Here is a 22,627-nt window from a genome sequence, read left to right as displayed (position 1 = left end):
GGAGGGAGGAAGAAGAAAGGAGAAAGGAGGAGAGGAAGAGAGAAGAGGAGAGGGAGAGGAAAAGGGAGCTGGAGAGAAGGCAAAGGTATTTACTTTTTAAAATTATCATTGACTTCAGAGAGGAAGGGAGAGGGAGAGAGAGATAGAAACATCAATGATGAGAGAGAATCGTCTCCTCCCTCCTGCACGCCTCCCACTGGGGTTTGAGCCTGAAACCTGGGCATGTGCCCTGCCTGGGAATCGAACTGTGATCTCCTGGTTCATAGGTTGAAGGTCAACCAGATGCTCTACCACTGACCCATGCTGCTGAGCGCAAAGGTAATTACTGAAGGAATTGGAGCATCTTCACAGATTATGTAGATATGTCTGCTTTAGTTGACTTTATCACAAGCTATTGTGGTTTCTAAAGGGATTTTACATTGGCCAAGGTCCCATTCCAAGAGGCCTTTAATACGCTGTAGAAGAAGCTATTAACATTCTTCATACTTAAATGATCTTAATACTTCATCATCTTAGTGGTTACTTAGGTAAGTAATTATCTTACTTTGTGTATACAAACTTAAAAATGCCTTCTTACTATTTCTCCATCATAATTAATGAGTGTACATTAATGTTAGGGCATGTAATTATGTTCAACATTGTAGAAGGAAAAGGCCTGTTTTTATCAGTGGGTAGTTCTCAATAGTAAAACATTTGAGGAGTAAGTCAGAGAGAACTGCAAAGACTACCTCTATGATATTCAGAATTACTACAATTTAAAATGTCAAGATTTTGTCTTCCCCCTACCTGCCATATTACTGAAAAATTCTTCAAATTCTTTCCATAAATTAACAGCCTGTACTTAAAAGTTCTGAGGGAAACACTTGGGAATTACTGGGAAAATGTTACAGTCCCATTTTTTGAAGACTAAAAAATAATTCTTATCTTACCTAAAATTGACATGGGATTAAGCATCATTGGAAAGAAAGGTGGTTTTGCATTTAAAGCCCAGATCCTGAATGAGAAGCAAATTCACCGTGTTTACCCAGAGAGCTGTCCCGGGCCTTGGGCGCAGCTTCCCAGCTTCCTATCTGCGATCAGCTGTGTACATTCCAAGTATATTTGGCATACTTAAGTCCAGGGCTTTACGTAAAAAGTACCTTGTTTTATGCTGTGTCTTTGTTAGGCCATGAGCTTCAGAGTGTTTACTGGACTTTTTAAATGCTTCAGTTGATAAATGAGATAAACAAATACCCAGGGCCTCAGAGGGCTTTGTTTCTGTTAATTATCCAAGAAATATGTACTTGAGTATATTCTTGTCATGAGCACATGAGCTTCGAGGCCTCTGGAACCGAGATGTGGGACCCACAGTAGTCCCCTGTGGCCTTGCTTCCCTCACCAGGGCTGCCCTCTGCCCTCTCTCCCTTTCCCACCCTTCTCTTCCCCTCCACAAATAGCCTCTTCTTCCATCCTGTCCAGCACGGGGCTTCCCAAGTTGCTGTTTTCCGTGGAAGATTTGAGTGTGGAATCATGTATGACTTTCTCTTTATAAGGGTACCACCAAATGCATATTACAGTGGGCAGTCTGGATGACATAATGCCACTTTGACAATGGAGAGAAGGCACGGCCCAGTTATAATGTGGGACAGAATGAACGCCATTGGATGGGCAAATGTTGCTTGGTTTGGGAATGTTTTGTTGCAGTGTTTTTAAAAGGTCTTTTGAAGAAAGAGGCTCAAGAGGCTGCGGTGAAGGTCATCAGGTCACCATTTCCTTATGTTAGAGGGTTTGGCAAAGGAAAGGCCAAGTGTGAGGATGCAGGGAAAGGAAATAAATGGGGAACAGGCAGGAAAGGAGCTCACACGGGCACAGGAAGCTGGAGAGCCTGGAGAGGAAATGAAGGAAAGGCAGGCACCACAAACTAGGCCGAGAACAGGCGTAAACACAGTCCAAGAGCCCAGGGTTCTCAGATGACAGGGTCTCTGTCTCTCTGGAAACTACTGGTTTGTTTGTTTTTATTAGGAAGTTGGCAATTTTCTTACTAATTTGTAAGAACTCTGCAGATGAGAGATGGCCACCCCTTGTCCTGTCTGCTGCAAATATTTCCCCTCGCTGTTTCTTCTCTCAGATATTCAGTCCTGCATCTAGTCCCATGGGGATGCCCTTGGGATCGGGGTTGTTTCTAACTTTCCAGTGACCACGCCTGGTGCTTAGCGGGAAAGCCCTACAGATTCGGGGCTATTGGTTTGACGTGGACCAGCCCTTTTGGTGTTTTGCTTGCTGTTCCCTCTTATTCTGTCCCCTCACCTCCCAACCAACCTTCATTTTCTGTGGGAGACATGTAACCCTTGAGGAGCACGCCCAGCCGGTGTTTTTGTACTTTCTCCTGGCTGAAGGTGAAGATGGCAAATTCTCTTTCAAAAGGCCAGGCTTGGCCCTTCCTCTGGGTTTTCAGATCAGCTCTCTGAGCCACTCACAGGTCTTATTTTCAGCAGCTACTCTTCTTCTACGCTTGGGGGCATGCGGCTACTGCTGGGCCATTATTTGCCAGATTTTTTTTTTCTTTTCAGGTTGGAGGAGAAGAGACTTTGTCAGTCTGTGTCTAGGCTGATTCCTTTCCCAGAAACATAACCTCCACTTTTGGCGTTTCTCTAGTAACTAACTATATTCTATTTTTTGGGCCTCCCAGAAGCCACTCTTGCTCAGGGCATGGTTTAAAGTGGGCCAGCAGCATGGTGGCGACATGAGCAGCATGTACACTTAGGCCGTAGTGAGAGAAATCTATTCTCCTCTCTGGCCAAGCAAAATTTCCACAGAAGGTTTTGTGTCCTGAATGGTGCAGGGCCTTTGGGAACATTCAATATTTACAAATCCCAGCTATGTTTCTTTCACCGAATTAGTAGCCCTTTATTTGCTTCAAATGTGCTTCTAAAGTGCATTTAGGAGACTAAATGCTTCTTTCATGAAACATTCTTGGCTCTAATAACTGTTATCACGTTAAAGCACATATGATGTGGTGAAGCCATAAGCATGCACAGGGTAGTAAAGCCAGCCTTTCCCATCTCCAGCGTGTCTCCCTCCTTCATGATCTAAGAATCACCGGGGAGCCCTTGCAATCCAGTTTCCCTGGCCCTGCCCCCAGAGATTCTGACTCAGTAGGTAAAGGTGGAGCCCAGGAATCTGCATTTTCAGGAAGCACAGAGGTGGCTCTCATACCTGTGGTTCTTAACACTGGCTTTGAGTCCAGAGCAAGAAAGCTCAACCTCAGCACTTTGACATTTGGGATGCGATAATTCTTAGTTGTTGTGTTGTGTGTGTGTGTGGGGGGGGGGGTAGTGGGGGGGGAGGGAGTGGCAGTCCTGGATACTTTAGGACAGTGATGGCGAACCTTTTGAGCTCGGCGTGTCAGCATTTTGAAAAACCCTAACTTAACTCTGGTGCCGTGTCACATATAGAAATTTTTTGATATTTGCAACCATAGTAAAACAAAGATTTATATTTTTGATATTTATTTTATATATTTAAATGCCATTTAACAAAGAAAAATCAACCAAAAAAATGAGTTCGCGTGTCACCTCTGACACGCGTGTCATAGGTTCGCCATCACTGCTTTAGGATGTTTAGCAACATCCTGGCCTCTGTCTATTAGATACAGTAGTACCCTCCCTCCACCATGTGAAACATGTCTCCAGACATTGCCAAAATGCCCCCTGGGGTGCCAAAGCACCCTCTATTGAGAATCGTGGACCTAGGGGAGAATAAAATGAGAAAATGTTAACTAAAAATAGTTTTTACTTTTGAATGCAGACATTCATATACCCTGGCATTGATTTCATTGAACAAATTAAAAATTTCTGAGCACCTGGTATGTACTAAGCCTTTTATATAAAAATGTTTGATTTAATCATGGCTACCTCTTTAATATCTTATAAGATGGAAGAAAAGGAAATGCTCCTGTAAATTAATATGTATTGAACAGGCACTTTTCCTAAATTAATATTCCCAATTGTTGTCTATAGGTTATACCAGAATATTAAAATTAATACCAACAGACAATATTAACATTAAAACCAATATTACATTAATATTAATTAACATTGACATTGCTTTAGGAAAGAACTAATTCAGAATAAAGCCGGTGTAAGTTGCTGTACTTTTTCTAGTAAAACAAATTTGATTTGTAAACTTTATCCTTATTCAAATTTAGGAACACATGAAGAGAGAGTGATGCTACCCCTGTGAAAATACTGTTTATGAAATCTCCCCTCTGCGATAATTTTAGACTCTTTTCCTGGCGAGTTTATGGTCCATATAAATAAATAACTGTACCCCAAAACATGCTCATTTCCATGTGAGTTTTTCACATGATAGAAAAATGTAAAAAATAGATCACGATGCAGGGCCCCCAAATATTTAGCTCCTTTAAGTCAGTGACATGAGAAGTGGAAGGAAGGAAAGGAGAGGAGAGGACAGGACAGGAATTGATTGAGGCCCAAACCCATTGATGTAATCTCCAACACGGGTCAGTAAAGTCTATTGAAATTCAAGAATGTGGGAGACAAACACACAAAAAGCCTGGTAAATAATTCCTAAATGCAAGGAAAAAGAAGCCTATTGACATGCAGGAACCCAGAGGAGAGCAGCGGATGTCTCCACTGAAGACTTTGTCCTTCCCTGAGTCAAGGTGTGAACAAAAGAAGGCTTTTCTCCCGAGGGTGCTCTTTTCAAGGTGTCACTAGGGTGGGCAGGCTTTCTGGGCAGTCCCCCTGCCCCCTTCCCCCCGCCCCCCATACCGTTTCTTTGTGCTGGAAATGAAGGACCTCCGCAGACTGGGAAAGAAGTCCCAGGTCCCGAAGTTTTTTTTCCCTATTGAGTTTGGCAAGTGGAACTGACTCTCAGGAGAGGACCCCGGGACCTTCCCCAGCGGGTCCTTGCAAGGCTGGAGAGAGAATCACCGGGGAAATGAAAACCCCGATATTAAAGCCAAGAAATCTGACTTTGTATTCTTTTCCCCTGCAGAGGATGTGCACAGTAAGATAGCCGCTCGCTTTCTAAATGCTGTCTTCTGAGTAGGGATTTTGTGTGCGTGTCCTCCCAGGATTTCTAGACGGTCCGTTTTCATAGGGTCATTAACATTATTTAACTATTCATGGTGGGGGAGGGGATTACAGACTGAAATTTCAGACCGCTCGGGAGTGACGGCTGGCCGGCCACCCACCGGATCGGGCCCCAGGCTGCGTATCAGCTGCCGCCCGCCCCAGCGCCGGCTTTGTTAACACAGGCGTTTTGACACTAGGCCGCCGGCGGCCACGATGGGCGGGGCAGCAATGAAGGCTCCGGCGAGCCAGTGAGCCAGAAGCATCCCTGTCCACCCCTCAGCCTCGCGGGGCGAGAAGGGGCCTCAGGGAGGGCCCCCAAACACACGGAGACCCCAGCCCTGTCACAAAGATGAGTCTCCGACTGCTCCCAGCCGCCGCACTTCCCCGGCAGCACTTCCCCAGAGACGGTCGTGGTGCCGGGTAAGGGACGAGGGACTCGCTCCCCACCCCCCGGGGGCAGGAACTCCGCAGCTCCAGGCGTTGCGAGCGCGCCCCTGCTCCCACCGATCCTCACATACACGTGTGCACACACCAGCACGCACGTCCAGGCGCACACACGCCGACACGCTCACCCAGGCGCTAACGCAGACACAGAGCCCTCTCCGCAGTTGGGAAATACCCGCTTTACCGGCCCCACCCCGCCTCCCCTGCTCCTCCCCTTCTCCGTGTCCCCCTTTCATCCCCCCATCCCTCGGTTCTATCCATTCATTCGTTTCTGGGTTTGTGCGTGGATTCCGTCCAGGCCGCCGAGATCAGGTGCGGGTGGACCGGTGGGGTCTGAGCAGGCGGAGGGGCGAGCCTCGGGTTCCGGGCGCCCGGAGGGGCGGGGAAGGGGCGGGTCCCGGGAACCGGCGGGCGGCGCTCCCAGCCCTCCAGCTCTCCCTGCGGCCACGGCTCTCCACAAACGCTCTAGCCCCGACCCCGGGCTGCCGCACGCTGTTCTCCGGAGACTCCCGGACGCCCCCAGGAGGAGGCCGTGGCCGCGCCGCGCTGGAGCGGAGCCCTAGGACTGCGCCCCGGGATTCGGCGCCCAGAGGTGCGTGTCCAAGCGGTGGTACCGCGGCCCCGAATACCACATCCCCGGGGCGCCCTCCTGGTGTCGGGGCCTCGGGCGTGGGGAAAAGGTGGCCTGGGATCCTCGGAACCACCTCGGACCTTAAAGCGCTTTTATGGGATTTGTCTAGCGGAGCGTGTGGGGGAGGAGGCCGGGCTGGAAAGGGCTGTGGCCATGTGGCTTTAAATTCCTAGGTTTGGGGGAGGGCCAAGCCGTTGGCTGCTTTATTCAGTACTTATTTACTTATATATGCTTTAAAAAATAAATTTAGGACGGCTCCCCAACACACACACACACACACACACACACACACACACACACACACACTCGACCATACAGCGAGAACATTGGAAATCATACCGTGGTCGCTCCTCCCCAGACCCGGGAGCAGCGGTGGATGGAGCAGCGGGGCTTCAGCGCGCGTGGGAGGCGCGGGTCTTGCCTTCTTCGATGGCAGCGCCGGGGGCGTTTTTGGAAGTCGGGAGCTTTGCCGAGAGACTGAGGCCGGGAGGGCCGAGTCCCCGGGCAGCCGGAGCCTGAACTCGAGAGACTGGAGTCTGAGGGGCTGAACTCGGGAGATGACGCGGGAGAAGGGAGCTGCCCTTTTTTGCCCCGGGGATGGAGAAGGGGTCCGGGTCTGAGCTGAGCCGGGAAGTTTGGCCCAACGCTGGGATTCCAGCTGTTAGGATCTGGAGTTTTATCCCGGTAAAGCCGGAGGGTCCGCCTGTTTCGACCCTTTGGGGAGTGGAGGAGCATCGTGGTGGTGAGCGCTGGGTCAACTGCCCTTGGAGGCGGCGCGCGCCCAGGAATAGGGGCGAGGAGATACCCGAGGCCCCGAGAAATTCTAGAGAAACTAAATGGAGGCCGGGGGACTGGATCGACGTCCCAGGGAGTGAGAAGCCTGGGGGCCCCGGAGGGTGCGGAGGGAGCGGGGACGCTGGCGGCCGGTGCGAACTGAAGGCAAAGGGCGGGCCGCGCGCAGTGGGAGCGGAGCGGCGGGGAGACCCGTGGGAGCCAGCCGGGCAGCCGGGTCCTGAGCTGCGCCCGCACTGATGCCAGCGGCTCGCCAGCCCTGGGGGTACCTCCCCAATCCGCACAAAGGACCGGGGCTTCTTAGAGGGAGGTGACTCGCTTAGCGAGATGGTGGGTTATGTCCCCAGTCCCCGTAAAGCCAGTTTCCCGCGTGGAGCTCGGTCTGATAGGTTGTGTGGTTACACTTGGATAAATCTGTACCCTACCCTGTAGCCGTTTTAAGTGCAGCGCCATTACCTTTGGCTAATTCCTACCACCACCACCACCACCACCACCACTACCCCCCCCCCCCCCCCGCACGTATTTACCTTTGGAAAGAGACTACACACAAATACACAGAGATATCTGTACCTCTCATATACAGTGCATCTTTGAGCCTGCGAACCAGTTTAACTTCTCCGAGGACGCGCCCTTCCGTCTTTCCAGGCACCCGGAGGCTGAGTAGGAACAAACCCACCCCTCACCGCTGTGATCCCAGAGGATTGGTTTCTTTGGCTTTGTTCTCATTAAAGAGCATTCACTTGAGCATCACACTTTTCTTCCTGGAAATGTTCCCAGTTTAATTAAACACTCTTCTTCCCCCAGCAAGGCAGCCTCCCTGACTTTATTTAGTGATCAATAATATGGTGTCAGAGTAGCTGGCCCAGAAGAGGTACAGCTAGTAAGGAGTTTACGGTTTCTTTAAACGGTAAAGCCTTTTTTAAGAATTGAAACTTGCCCCAAAGCACCTTTTTAAAAACAGCTGTCCTCTGCTAGCTCTCTCCTGCCCGTTTCTGACACAGGTTTTTTTGCTTAAAGGGATTTCCTCCTTTGAGGGGGCCCACCATGGGTCTTGGAGGCCCTGCAATTATTTGGGGTGGCTCCAATAAAATTAGTCATGAGCCAGGAATAAACGAAAGTGATACTAGTGGGTCTCCCGTTCCCTTACCTGGCACACTGTGCAGTGAATGATGAGCTGTTTCTCTGGCAGCAGGCTCACTCAGATTCTCTCCGGGATGCTGAGATGCTCGCTGAGCGGGATGGCTGGGCTCCGAGAGGGGACAAGCATTGCGAAACACCCATTATCTCATAGTTCAGGCATGACAGCTGGCACAGCTTCCTGTCTGCAGCGTTCAGGGTACTGTTGTCAGAATTTATTTCACTTTCGTAAGTGCCACATTCTGACTCAGTTGCCTCGGGAGCTCAGGGCCATAAATTGAAGCAGGTTGTCTCAACTTGGTTATCAAAGGAGGGGCAAATGGCCCACTGTTTTTCTTTCTTTTAATTTCGAAAATTTCCAACATTTTAGTATAGAACTAACATTAAATGTTTCTGTTATACTATGCTAACACCCTGGACTTGCTACTTCATTATTATAATTACTGTCTAGCTCTCATCCTTTTAGATCTGTTACTCGCTTACAGCACCCATGTCCCAGATTTCTATCATGGTTGTCATGACAAGCCTCTGTTTAGTAGGGTAATGAGAAATGTTGCAAATAGAGGTGAGCTCGACTTTAGAAGGAGGTTGTGTTGAGGGATTTTAATAATGGAAATGGGAGCATGTTGAGAATTTACTTCTGAAAGCCAAGGGGGAGGTGTTTGGTTCCATTCTTTAATTTTACACATTTCTCAACACTGGTATGATCTTCTGGACTGGCTGTTCTGTGACCTTGAGAAATATAGGAGTCACCCTTTGCTTAGTTATTGATCAGGGATCCTGTGCCAGCTATTGGAAATTTGAAGATTTTCTGTGAAGCTCTAAAAGCTTGAGGTTCAGGGCCCCACCCCCAGCAGCACTTTGGGTGGCTTGGGGCCGAGGGAGACAGTGCCCTCATGAGCCATGACGGGAGATCTATCCTTATTAGCGAATTTCCTTCTAAGAATATATATCTATCTGCTGCTCAAGTTTTGGACATTTGCCCTTCAAACACATTTTCCAGGAATGTATAATTATAGGAAAGTTGACATAATCTCTGTTCCAACAAGAAAATCCACTATTTTGCTCAAAGAGAAAGTTTCAGAGTTTGTTTATGTGGTTGTTTTGTGGTACTCGATTAATTAGAATATTAAACAGAGCCTTAGTTCCCTCATCTGTACAAATGGGGATACCAAAGCCCCCCCTATTTCAAACCTTGTGTTAAATGAGATGTATATGGAAGCACCTTGCCCATTGCAGTCCCCCCCCCCGACAAATTGGTTGTTTTCTTAAATTAACCAAACCAAAGTCTTCTTTCATCCTTATGTCAGATGCATAAAGGAGACAGTTTTTAAAGTTGATTTTTAAAACTGCAGTAACTGTGTCAAGGATCAGCTGTTCATCCTTTGCACTGATTGGATCGAGAAGCTTTGAGTATGGATGTTCTGGTCCAAGCCTGACCCTCACCCGCATTCTTCAATCCTCCCCTTTTGGCCTGGGGGAGTCTGGGTAACATCCCTCCCCTCCCCTTACCCCTGAAGCACTGACACTGTTACACTGAGGCTTCTTCCAGTCTTCTTTGCTTCTCCCTTGTGACACTCGGAGTAAGTCAGCAATTGCTTCTCATGGGAAAATGGACCCAAATGTTCAGGACCCCAATCCTGGGCTTTGAGCTCACTCAGTGACCAGCAGGTGATGGGTGTCAGGCGGACTCCACTCGGGGATAATGGCAGATGCTTTGCCAACTCTAATGAGTTTAGTCTGTCACCAAGACATGAACGGGATTAATATATGAAGTAAAGATTGGCAGTGAGGGTTGAAATACAAACGGGTTTCAGAAGAGCCTGAAAATCCAGTCCCCAGTTAACGTTTCACAGATCTGCTGTCGAGTTGGCTGGTTAGATGGATTAAGTAGCATCATGGTGAGATGGACACACCGGGAACATTACTTTGAGTTCGTTCTTAAGTGCCACACATCATGCTTTTATTTATTTTATTTAGCACCCTTGGTTCAAACCTCTCCACCAAATTCGTGGTGCCAGCCAGCAGTGGGGCCGTGGACAAGGATGAGCTTCGACAGTTAAGGAAGTGAGTGGGTTAGAAAAAGCAGCTGGGGATTCACAAGCAGCACGACTTAAAAAGCAGAACGTGCCCTGACCGGTTTGGCTCAGTGGATAGAGCGTTGGCCTGCAGACTCAGGGGTTCCAGGTTCGATTCCGGTCAAGGGCATGTACCTTGGTTGCGGGCACATCCCCAGAAGGGAGTGTGCAGGAGGCAGCTGATCGATGTTTCTCTCTCATCGATGTTTCTAATACTCTATCCCTCTCCCTTCCTCTCTGTAAAGAATCAATAAAATATATTTTTTAAAAAAAGCAGAACATCGCGGCACCCAACCCAGTGTGTGCTGCCACCGTGAAGGTTTCTTTTTAGTCACTGTCTGCTGGAGGGAAGTCCCTGCTCAAAAGGTCTGTGGAGGAGGAGGGGCTGCCCAGCTCAGGTCCAGTGGCCTCTGATGTCCATACTCCGTGGGAGGACCTCACTCTGCATGAAGACCCAGCTTCCCAGGAATCTGCCTGTTCACGTGGGCAGCATGACTGGACGTGTGGTCCAGGCACCCCCGTGTCCACGGAGGGATTCCTAGTCCCTGGCACAGACTGTCAGTTTCCATCTGGGAGGAGCCTGGACACTGCCTTTTAAACCAGCGGTCACCAACCTTTCGGACCACCAGGGGTCTGCGGATCACTGGTTGGCGACCGCTGTTTTAAACGGCTTTCCTGGTGATGCCATGTAGCAGGTGATGGTGGCCATTCTGGGGCCACATCGACAGGTCTATACATTCTGCCTGAGCTTTCTGTCCTGTGGGGTGCCTAACCTCCTATCTGCTGTATAGGACCGGTAAGAAATTGAGTCAATTTGTAAAGATAGATAAATGCCAGCCCAGAAATACTAACCTCTCTTTGCACACATAAGGATGGGTTTGATTGGTTGGCACGTGCTTTAGTAAGGGCGTCTTAAGAAGGATTATTACTGTGGACAGTGTTACTGTAGGAAACATTCAAACCTGTAAAGAATTTATTTGAGCCAAACTGCTGACAGTTGCTGGGAAACGAAATCTCAATGGATTGAGGTAATGCTCCAGAGAATGGCAGTTTTGCACCTTATTTTATACATTACAATCAACAGAGGAGATGTGTGTGGGTTACATGAAATCCACTGGTGGTAGATTAGAGAGGTGGGAGAAAGCAAAGTAGGGAAACCTCTGGGGCTGAATAAAAAGTAAAATGGTAGACACATACTTAGGTGGGTAGAGGGTAGTTAACAGTCAACAATTAACTCCATGACAATGAGGGCATTTGTGGTCTCCGCAGAGCACTGCCCGTGCTTTGAAGGGTCTGGGAAAAGGACAATTACTTTGACATTCCAACAATATGTTTATCGTAGGTGCAGAAAGACAATAGACATGCTCAGGGTAAAGACTGACCTTTGTCAGGGAAGATGCCGGCCTAGGACATGACTACCCACCATAAACTGCTTTAGTTAAAAAGTTTTAATGTCAGACCATCCTTTGTGCTTCCTTTAGGCCTCTGAGTTTGCAAGGCGGCCACGCAGGCCTCCTCTGAGCTTGTCAGGTTAGCATGTGGCCCCATTTTGTCCCCAAGAGTAAGGAACACAGTGATGCTGGAGTAGTTTCTCCTGAGTTGTCAGAGGGGGCCCGACTGGGTGCTTAGAGTGCCCAGGTTGGGAGGTTTAGAGGAGAATTCTGCCAGGATTTCCAGGTGTACAGTCCTTTGTTGGTTGGGACAGTGTGTGTGCTTGGAACTGCCACCCACACCACACCAAGTTCTGTGAAGAGAGGGGGTTCCTCGGGTGGTCATCCTACCCATAGCCTGGGACTCTCCCAGGCTGTGTGTGGTGCACCTGCGGGCTAGGACTGAGCTCATGCTTCTGAGAGCGGAGATGGCCCTGCAGGCGGGGAGAGCCCAAACCTGTGCAGAGGAGAGGGGAGAAATCTACCTGCCTCCCTCCTGCCCAGCCTGCCTTCATCCTTGGATGCAGAGCTCTGCCAGGGCCCCCGGTGCCCCCATCTGGGTGAAGCCTGTGTAGAAGGTGTGAGGAAGGCTCCACAGAGTGCTCTCAGCCCCTCTCCCTGACTGCATTGGCTCCCGTCATCATGATGTCATTCGCACCGTGGAATATGCTGGAACTTACTTTGTTTGGAGCGATGCCTGGTGTAAGTTCTGTGATACAGCCTATAAACAGAGAAAGACACCATTGTTTAGCTCTTTCTATGTGGGGAGTTGGGAGAGTGATTTTATTCCCAAAGGAATAAATCTCAATTAATTTTCTAGAAAAGTCAAGTATTTCACTGCCCTGGATTCCAAAGCTCTCTCTGTATGTGTATAAAAGTCCAGGCCCATGTGCCATGTGCTGGATGGGTCCCGGGCTATAGTTAGCCTGGCGAATTGGCATTTTGCATTAGAGAACATTTTATCCTTGCAAAGGCGAGCAGGAATGCTCTTCTGACACAGGTCCAGATGAGCAGAATTCATCCAGTTGGGGAGGCCAATGAGCAAACTGCATTGGAAACTTAGATCGCATCCAAAGCGCTTGCGATTATTCCTGTTTGAGATCGTTTGTCCTTTAGAGAAAAGATCCGTTCAGTATTAAATGCAGCGCAGAGATGGGCCTGGAGTGGGAGGCATTGCTTCTGCATGAATCACAATGTGTACATTGTTTTTAAATATTCTTTTCATGGCATGCTTCATTATGAAAACAGCTCACAGCCTCTAAAAGGATGGCAGATGTGATGGCATAACCAGCGTGGAGGGTTAAGACAGAGGAGTGAAAGTGGGGGAGAAACCCCTTCCTCTCCAACCACTATTCAGAGAGAACTGAGTTTTCCCTTCTGGGGAATTCCCTGTAATCCCCCGGGATACCTTGTTCTGGAGTTTTCCAGGCATGGTGCTGGGAGGAGCTAGGAGGGAAGGGGAAGGAATGAACATTTTTTTTGAGTGCCAGATGCCAAACTGGTTGCTTCATCTTCCTAGTTTACTGAATCCTTCATAGTCATCATCATGTTTCAAATGAAGATGCTGAGGCCCTTGGAAGTTCTGAAATGAGCCAGGGGTCCCACAGCGACAGGATGCCAGGCCAGTGGTCCTACCCAGCTCCCTCCTACTAGGTGCTCGGGGGCCTTGCTGTTCAAAGTGTGGTCTGGCACCTGCAGCATTGGTGCCGCCCGGGAGCTCATGGAAACTAAAGAATCCGGAGCCCCATCCCAGACCCATTGAATGGGAATCTGCATTTTGAACTAAATCCATTGTGAGAAGTGCCTGACCACTATGAAAGCTAGCCCAGCCTCAGGACTGAATCTGCAAACTGAGAGATTCGACTACCTGGGAGCGGGGAGAGTGCTACTAGAATTTAGTGGGGTGCAGCTAAACATGCCACAGTGCACAGGGAACAAAGAATTCTCCTGCCGCAAATGTCCATAGTTGAGAAACCCCGATCTATTTGACCCCGTCTAGAATTCAGATCCTGTAACTATGTCACTACAGGTTCAAATAGCTACAGATCTCTAGCAGGCATATTGTAAATTAAATGGTGCCAACTGCCATGTGCGATGCAAATGTGATTCTCTTGATTGGGACTGGGAAAGAACAAGAGCTCACATTGCGGCATGAGAGATTCCGCTGGTTTCGAGAGTGGCTGGCTCCCCTAAGATGCTGTGAAATGTTTCTTAGCATGAACTGGGAGCCACTGAGGATGCTAAAAGGAGTCCCTCTCCCATCCTGCCTGGCTTTGTTTCTTTGTTTTTCTCTCAAACTTGCCCAGGTCTCCGTCCTATCTGCTCCCTAGCGCGCTGTGTTGGGTCAGCTGTGCCACCTGGAGGCTGTGGGTGGAAAGGGAATAAATGAAAGGCAAAGCTGCATTCCTGCCCCTGGGGTCTATGCATCTCCCCCCACCCTCACTCAAGTCCTTGAATTCTGCCAGGCTTCAGGCATTGCCAATGGCCAACTGCTGTCCTCTCTCCCTTCTCCTCTTTAGTTTCTGGCCCAGAACATCTGGAACCATATTTTCTCCATCCCATCTGCCTCCCTCTCTTTTCTCTCTGTCTTTCTTCCTTTTGTGAACTAAAAGTCAACCGAAATCGTGACAGGGAAGTAAAACTAGCATGCCCAGTGTATATCGAGGGGGGGAAAGTTCTGAAGTGAAGTTATAGCCAATAAAGAACCCCTGTCCTTCAGGTGTGGGTCTCCTTCAAAATTGCTACCAACGTCTCTATCTACTTTCTTTTTATTTTTTAAATATATTTTTATTGATTTCAGAGAGGAAGGGAGAGGGAGAGAGAGAGAAACATCAATGGTGAGAGAGAATCACTGATTGGCTGCCTCCTGCACGCCCCACACTGGGGATCAAGCCCACAACCTGGGCATGTGCCCCAGCGGAATAGTTTGTTGCTCAACCATTGAGCCATGCCAGCCCAGCTCCCTACCTGCTTTCTTGTATTACTCTGATTAAACTTGCTTTTTGTTGAGCTCCAGAATTTTAAAACAGAGTTCTTTCTCCATTCCCTTGTTGTTTTCCAACTTTCTTTCATTGTTGGTATTATAAGAACCTTTTCCCACTCCTTTTTAATGAATATCATCAGTGAAGTAGATTATTCTAGACAAGTTTTGGAACCAAAGTCGATTTTTAGCAAGGCATTCCAAGTAAGTGGAAACTGCCTTGCAACTTCTGTGCACCTTCTTTTCATAACTCTCATGGCTCTTGCCAGTGAAAGTCGGGGTCACAGAGTGGAAGGAGGCTGGGGAGTGACTGGCGGGCTACGCAGAACACCCACCCCCAACGTTTGGACTCAGAGGCCAGGACAGAAGAAGCCAGTGCGCTGGGCTTCTGGCCAGAGGGGAATGTACCTGCCCAGGTCTGTGTTTTCCCAGCAGACCAGCTGATCACTCCAGAAGGCTTTACGTTGGAAAAGGGGTGTTACAGGGAATAGTGGGGCTAGAGAACACGACAGGAGTTTCTGGGGAGGGTTATCAGTTATCATAGAAAAGGGAGGTTTGACACCTGGCAGTTGATTCCTAGTATTGTTTTAAGAAAATAATTTGGAAATTTGTAATAGAAATAATTCTGTCTTTAATATCAGTCTTAAAGGTGTAAAAACAAAAGTAAGAAATGCCACCTGGGCTGTCTGAGAGATGGTGGCTAGACTTCTTTATTACTGTAATCAATGTGTCTTATAGGCCAGGTAAAATTTTTTAAAAATATAAACCATTTATTTATATGTCAATAATTTTGTAGCAGCATACTTATTACATTACATAGAATGCCATGCAGGCCTACAGTATTCTATAGTTTACATTTTTGGCGTGTGGCATGATTATTACAGAATGACCCAAGATAAGTTGAAACACTGTATGGCAAGGTAACTTTTTAATGTACTGTGGGTACATCTTATTTTAGCGCCACAACAGCCCTGTGGAGGGCTTGGGTCATTTTAAAGGTGAAGACACTGCAGCTGGGAGAGGTGAGATGAATTAGTCAAGGTCAGGCCCACGGCGTGGATATTTTTCCCTTCTTTTCCTGTGTTGGCTGAGCCTCTGTCCTCTCCTGATGAAAGAGAGGAGACTGGATCAGGAGTTTTGACTTTGATATACTAAAAGCTTCTTGTTTAAACTGTCTGAATATCCCTTGCCCTGGGTATTTAGTCCCTTAATTTAATTTAACTTAATTTAATTTTTAAAAATTTTTTAAAAATTGATTTCAGAGAGGAAGGGAGAGGGAGAGAGAGATGGAAAAATCCATGATGAGAGAATCACTGATCAGCTGCCTCCTGCACGCCCTACACTGGGGATCAAGCCCGCAACCCAGGCATGTGTCCTGACCGGGAATCGAACTGTGACCTCCTGGCTCATAGGTCGACACTCAACCACTGAGCCATGCCGGCTGGGCTAGTCCCTTGATTTTAAAGGCGATCTCTACGTGTGTGTCTTTGTCCTTAAGTGCTCTGTCCCCAAAAGGCACCCCTGCTCTCTCCAGCCCACACCCTCTATGTGCATTGTCACATTTCGTGAACTCCTCAAGGGTCCTCTTGGGCTTGCTACCGTATGTCAGCTTTTGCAACATCCATTAACTCTCTCTGCCACAAATTATGCCTTTCAAAGTTGGCCTGGAAAAATGCTAACAAGAACCATCACACAATTGGCTACTGCAAATACTTGGGCAAATACAAAGTAACAATTACTAGGGCTTTATGAAGAATGGATCCAAACCAAGGACACAGTTTGCATGAACACAGGAAAACATAATATGCTGCACATACAATTGAATAAGACCTTGAACCTGTAGCACGGGCACATTCTTATCCACACATTGTGATCAGGCTTCTTTCAGAAGAGTATGACTTCAAAAAATGTTCAAATTTTTACATTTCTTCAGTGAATTGAATCTTCCATAAAAGGAGATAGTCTGAGATTAAAGTGGATTTAAGCTGTTTGCTGATAATGAATATTTACTGGAAGTCCATCCATCTTTGATTCTTATAACATCCTACTGGGGAAGATACCATTATTATAATATTTTTGTTACAGATGAAGAAACTGAGGCACAGGGCTTATGGGCAACGGCACATCGCTAGTGGCAAAGCCAGGATTTGAATTCCTATGTATAGTCCGGCTTTAATAGATAACTAGAGGCCTGATGCACGAAGATTTATGCAAGAATGGACCTTCCTTCCCCTGGCTGCCGGCACCACCTTTGCTTCGGCCCAGAGCCGCCTTTCTGCCTTCGCTCCTGCCCAGAACCACCTTTCTGCCTTCGCTCTGGCCCAGAGCCGCCTTTCCACCTTCCCACGCTGCCCAGAGGCCTGGAGCAGCTGGGGTGGTGCGGTGTCTATGTACACACGCTGCCCACAGGCCCACCATCTTTGTCAGGTTAATTTGCATACTCACTCCTGATTGGCTGTGGACATCGTGAAGGGATGGTCAATTTACATATTTGTCTATTATTAGTATAGATTCCTTACTCATTACTCTCCTATTCTGCCTCTTAGTGTTTAATGTTAGCTATACTTGGCCTCTCCTTTAACTGTGGGTGAGGGTATCAATCTCAGATTAGAAACAAAGGCTTGCAAAATATAGCATTTTAAAACATACCTAACTTAATTTTGTCTCCAAGTCTTAACCTATTCAGCTAACAGAAAACTTAACCTCAGTTATTTTAGGATCATACCTACCTTGTGATTGCATCCAGGGTCTAAAGTTTGAGAAGGTGCAAGGTTGTGGGAAGGGGGTCATCCACACACCCATCTAGCTGGTTTGAGCTCTGATTTCCAGTCACAGGGCTACACTGCTTTTGACTGTTTCTGTGAACATGGTCAAGGTTGAGGCTCTTGCTAGTTCGTGCAGGCCTGAGCTGGATGGCACGTGGCAATCCTCGGCAAGTCCGGAAGCCTGGAGCCTGAAATCTCTCCTTTCGAAAGTTTTTCCAGTTCCCCTGGGAGCTTCCAGAGACAGAGCAGCACGCCCAGGGTGGAGGGAGACAGGAGCCCAGGGTGGAGGGAGACAGGACCGTTTCTGAAACCCATCGCATAATCTTGATGGCTCAGGTTTTGACAGGAGCCAGGCAGAACCTTCACTCCTTGACACCCGATCCCCAAGCAAGCACTTAAATTAAACGCCTGGCTGACTGCCTAAGGCCTCAAAAATGTTCATGACGTAGAATGGGGGTTGCCAGGGGCTGGCAGGAGAGGGGACGGGGAGCCGGTGTTCAGAAGGCACAGCGTTTCAGTTTTGCAAAATGAAGAGTTCTGTGTGTTGACGGTGGTGATGGTAGCACAGTGTGAATGTACTTAATGCCACTGACCTGTGCACCTCAAAATGGTTAAAATGGCAAATGTTATATGTATTTTACCACAATAAGAAAAGCATAGTCATCAGTGCAGAGATTTTATGTCCTTTGTACAGATTTTGACTTTAATTAAAAATAGTAAAAAGAGCCCTAGCTGGTTTGGCTCAGTGGACACAGTGTTGGCCTGCGGACTGAAGGGTCCCTGGTTCGATTCCAGCCAAGGGCACATACCCAGGTTGCGGGCTGGATCCTCAGTGTGGGGCATGCAGGAAGCAGGCAATCAATGATTCTCTCTCAACATTGATGTTTCTAACTCTTTCTCCCTCTCCCTTCCTCTCTGAAATCAATAAAAATATATTTTAAAAAAGAGTAAAAAGATAATATCCAAATGACAGAAATGAAAAATAAATCATTGTAACGATTAAAAAAAAAATTCATGAAAAACTATTATTGAAAGTCAAAGGACACAAGTAGATGAACGGCCCAGGGGTGGATGCGTTCATCTTCCCTGGGACGCGCTGGGTCCTGTCTCACCTCCGAGCCCAGCCTCAGTCGTGAACACTGTGGGCCCCAAACACCCCTCGTGAACTGGCTCAGAGAGTGTTTGAGGGTCCATTCTCCTGAAGCGCCCCCAGTGGGAGGAGCCTGGGTGGCTGATGCTGCCCTCATTGGAGGCCTAGGACTGGGTTTGCCCTGCCGGCTGGGCAGCTCTCTGGCCCTGATACCAGGGCGGCTCCTTAATTACCATCATCAAAGGAATCCTGAGCTGTCACATTCTCAACAGATTGTTTCCTTTGCAAATGAACTGTCACATTTCCAAGGTGGAAACTCCTCCTCCCCTCCCTCTTTATTTTTCCCACGGTGGCCCCATGACAGGGGAAATGATGGATGCCTAGACCTGTCTCTGGCACTCAAGTGCCAGATATGGGGGCCCTCCAGGGCCCAGCCTCTGAGACAGGAAGAGGTGCCTGTCGAGGTCTCAGAGACACACTTTCTTGGCGATTGCTGTTTCCCTGCGCCTCCAGGACTGTCACAAAGGGCGTGTTCTGAGAGCGACCCCTGGATTGCAAGGTTGTGGAAATTCAGTGGTGGCAGCTCTGAATGGCGCGTCCCTGCCAACGGCTCTGGTGCCTCACCCATAGGGTGACTTCCTGGTGGAGGGCCAGCTCCCAAGGTTCACCCTGCCACCGGGACAGCCACGTGACTTCTGCTTGCTGGCCCCAAAGTGCAGGGGGAGGGGTTTCTGTGATGGGCACTCCTACTTCCTGCCCTTGTTTGTTTGTTTGTAATTTAATTGTGGTAAAATACACATCAAATTTAGCATCTGAACCAGTTTGAAATGTACAGTTTTATGGCAGTAAGTGCATTCACATTGTTGGGATACCATCACCACCTTCCATCCACAGAACTTTTCCATCTTGCACTATTGAACCTCTACCCATTAAACAGTAACTCCCCGTTTCGCCCTCCTAGTCCCTGGCAGCCACCATTCTACTTTCTGTTTCTATGACTTTGACTACTCTGGTTACCTCCTAAAAGTAGAATTCTACAATATTTGTCTCTTTTGACTGGCTATTTCCTTTAGCATAATGTTCTCAGGGTTCTTCCATGTCATAGCATGTGCCAGAATTTCTTTTCTTTTTAATAGTCATGAATAATATTCCCTTGTATGTGTGGACCACATTTTGTTTATTCACTCATTCCTTGATGGACACATGGCTGCTTCCACCTATGGTCTCATCCTTGTTTCTGAGAGGTATGGTCCATCTGTGAGGTCCTCAGGGAATCAAAAAATTACCCCGTCCCTACCTTCAGGGAGTTCACTATCTCTAGCAAGCGCCAAAGTACAAAAAAGATTGTATAATATGAGACATCCATTGAAGATGGTCACAAGAGCAGGGATGGATGGCTTTGCAAATGGATGGCTTGGAGAGAGTTTATGTTAAAGCATGGATTCCAGAGTCAGGTAACCCAAGCTCAGTGGCTTTGTCACTGACTACCCATGTGGCTTTGGGTGAATTATTGAACCTTCGTAAGCTTCAGGTTCCTCCTCTGCAACAAGGATGATAGCACTTTCCTCCTAGAGTTGTTGGGAGGATTGAATGAGAAAACGTAGACAGCTTAACAGAGGGCCTGGCACCTGGCTAGCCTTCATTACTAAAATATAGAGGAACCACCATTTTACCCTACATGTCAGGCCATTTGGCTATTTTTAACATACTGTTCTTGTCCTCTGAATAGGGTCATAAACATTAGTGTCGGTATTTGTCACAGTTTTGGAAGTACAGGGTGTCCTCAAAAAATGTATATACACGTTAACAGCTGATAGCTCAATTTTGAAAATGAAACATATTTTAATAAGCACTGCCTTTATAATTATTCCAAGTATGTGTGTACATTTTTTTTTGGAGGGGGACACCCTTCTGCCTTTCCTACTTCATCTTTTTTTTTAAATATATATTTTATTGATTTTTTTTTTACAGAGAGGAAGGGAGAGGGATAGAGTTAGAAACATCGATGAAAGAGAAACATCAATCTGCTGCCTCCTGCACACCTCCTACTGGAAATGTGCCTGTAACCAAGGTACATGCCCTTGACCACAATCGAACCTGGGACCTTTCAGTCCACAGGCTGATGCTCTATCCACTGAGCCAAACCAGTTAGGGCCCTACTTCATCTTTTAAGATTATAGTCCTTCTAGCAACTTTGGAGACTCAGCTTATCAAGTAGAGAGAAGGGTCTTCACTTGGTTTTATCAGATAATAGAAAATAAAAGTAAATATGGCCTGGCTTTCTTATCATTGGAAAGATGCAGAATGAGGAAGGAAAATGACCGTTAGAAGATAACCTTCATCTAATTGACAAGGGAGTTCGCTTTCTCTAACTCTGAGCAGATTAGGGGGCGGAGGTTGCCGGCTTCCAGTCTCCTGGTAACAGTAGGTCTGATGACACTGCCCTTGTACATAGCCTTGTGGTGCTATCATGGCTGTTTTCTCACGAAGAGTTTCATGTTTAGGTTATTTTCATCTCCGTTTTTCTAGTAACAATTATGAAAACTTTTTTAAAGTTAAAAATAAAGGAACACTGAATAGTCTGGCCGACGGCAGTATGTTTCTGTTAAAGCGTGCCCGAAAGCATGGAGGTCTAAGACACAGCATCTGGCTGCTGCATTACCCTCTATTCCTGTTTGTCTGCCTGGTATTTCCTCCCCAGCAGTTCATTGACTTCAAGGCAATCGAATCCATTATTAGCCACGAGGAAAAACATCTGAGTCTCCCTCGCACCAACAATAGATTTTTTTTTTTTAAGCATTGTACACAGTCTTCTAAAAATTAGGCCTTTGAGGTGGGGGTGGGTGTGAACGGAGGAATTTCCTCCTCCACCCTCCCCGTTGCTAAGCTGAAAGCTAATATTGTGAGAGAGAAAAAATATCAAGGTCTCAGCTTCCTGTGGCGTACTGCTTTGTGTATGTGTTTACTAATACTAATGAAGGTTTCCCCCAAGGGCTGGTAGAAATGGAATGGTTTGCACTTTGATTTGCAGACTGTGGAGTTTTGCTTTGGCGAACTCAAGGTGCCCAGGCTCCTTGGACCCCTGAAGGTTATTTTTATGCTGTCCCTGTTATTCTGCTGTGTGTGGTCTTCCTATTAGTAGTTCTGATCAAGAATTACTTATGGTGACGCTTGCTCAATCTGCTAGGGTGGGGAAGCGTCAGTCATGCTGCCTTTCAATTTATTTTTATATTTGTCATTAAAAGTGAAAACAGACCCTGGAGACTTACTTTTTTTTCTATTTAAATGTTGATGCTTTTTTTTTTTTTTTTGGCCAAAATCTCTTGAGAATGAAAAGAAAGGCAGCAGAGTTGGCAAGACTTGTGTGGCTTTCAACAAGGGAGGACTTAGCAAGTGAGAATTTCCCAGATTGGATTTGGATTCATGTTTGTTTATGTTTCAGACTTTTCTTTTGTGAGACCATAATTCTGAGTATCAGTAGAACTGGAGGCAGATAGAATTTCATGGAATGTTTAATCCCTAGGGGGTTGCATGTTGGACTCAAATAAACTTGCATGACGGATTGGTTAAATGGGACTGTCTCTAGCAGGTCTCACTTGGCTAATTTTGTTCTTTTTCTGTTTTCCTGATGAGACTTCTGTCCCCTCTAAGAGCGCAGCTGAGTCACGTGCAAATAAGGGGCATGGGTGGTGGTGCAGTTACGGAGGGGTATTGTGGTGGGCTGGGTAACACCTCACGCTACTGTTGGGTTGGTGAGGGAATCCCCACTATAGCCCTTTAGCCATTGCAGTGCTGGGTCTGGGAGTTCTCCAGTGAGGGCAGGGTTTGAACTACTTCTTCTTCTTCTTCTTTTTAATATATATTTTTTATTGATTTCAGAGAGGAAGGGAGAGGGAGAGAGAGATGGAAACATCAATGATGAGAGAAAATCATTAATCGACTGCCTCCTGCACACCCACACTGGGGACGGAGCCCACAACCTAGGCATGTGCCCTTGACTAGGATCGAACCCAGGACCCTTCAATCTGCAGGCTGGCTCTCTATCCACTGAGCCAAACCAGCTAGGGCCAAACTTCTTAACAGGGAGCAGCTCCTCTCTCTGTTGCCTCACTTCTGGGTAAACATGGTGCCAGAAATAACCAGCCCTGGTTGGCAGAGGGTGGGACTGCCCACCAAAGAAGGGTCTTACAGTGTGGAGGCCA

At 47.4% G+C, this 22,627-nt stretch overlaps 1 protein-coding gene across 4 annotated transcripts in view; it reads left to right on the top strand.

Annotated features, from left to right (window-relative positions):
- AKAP2 (A-kinase anchoring protein 2) overlaps positions 1 to 22,627 on the top strand; it is a 155,571-nt gene that overhangs the window by 58,693 nt on the left and 74,251 nt on the right. The window contains exon 1 of one of the 4 annotated variants that reach the window (XM_023753294.1): positions 5,975 to 6,114. The exons of the other annotated variants lie outside the window; for them this stretch is intronic. The gene's annotated coding sequence lies outside the window, so the exon portion shown is untranslated. Of the gene's footprint in view, positions 1 to 5,974; positions 6,115 to 22,627 lie in introns of those variants that run through there. 4 annotated transcript variants of the gene reach the window in all.

The sequence above is a fragment of the Myotis lucifugus genome, unplaced genomic scaffold (assembly GCF_000147115.1).
Source record: "Myotis lucifugus unplaced genomic scaffold, Myoluc2.0 scaffold_43, whole genome shotgun sequence".
Lineage (NCBI taxonomy): Eukaryota > Metazoa > Chordata > Mammalia > Chiroptera > Vespertilionidae > Myotis > Myotis lucifugus.
The sequence above is the reverse complement of the archived record's forward strand: the minus strand, read 5'-3'. Positions and strand labels throughout refer to the sequence as shown.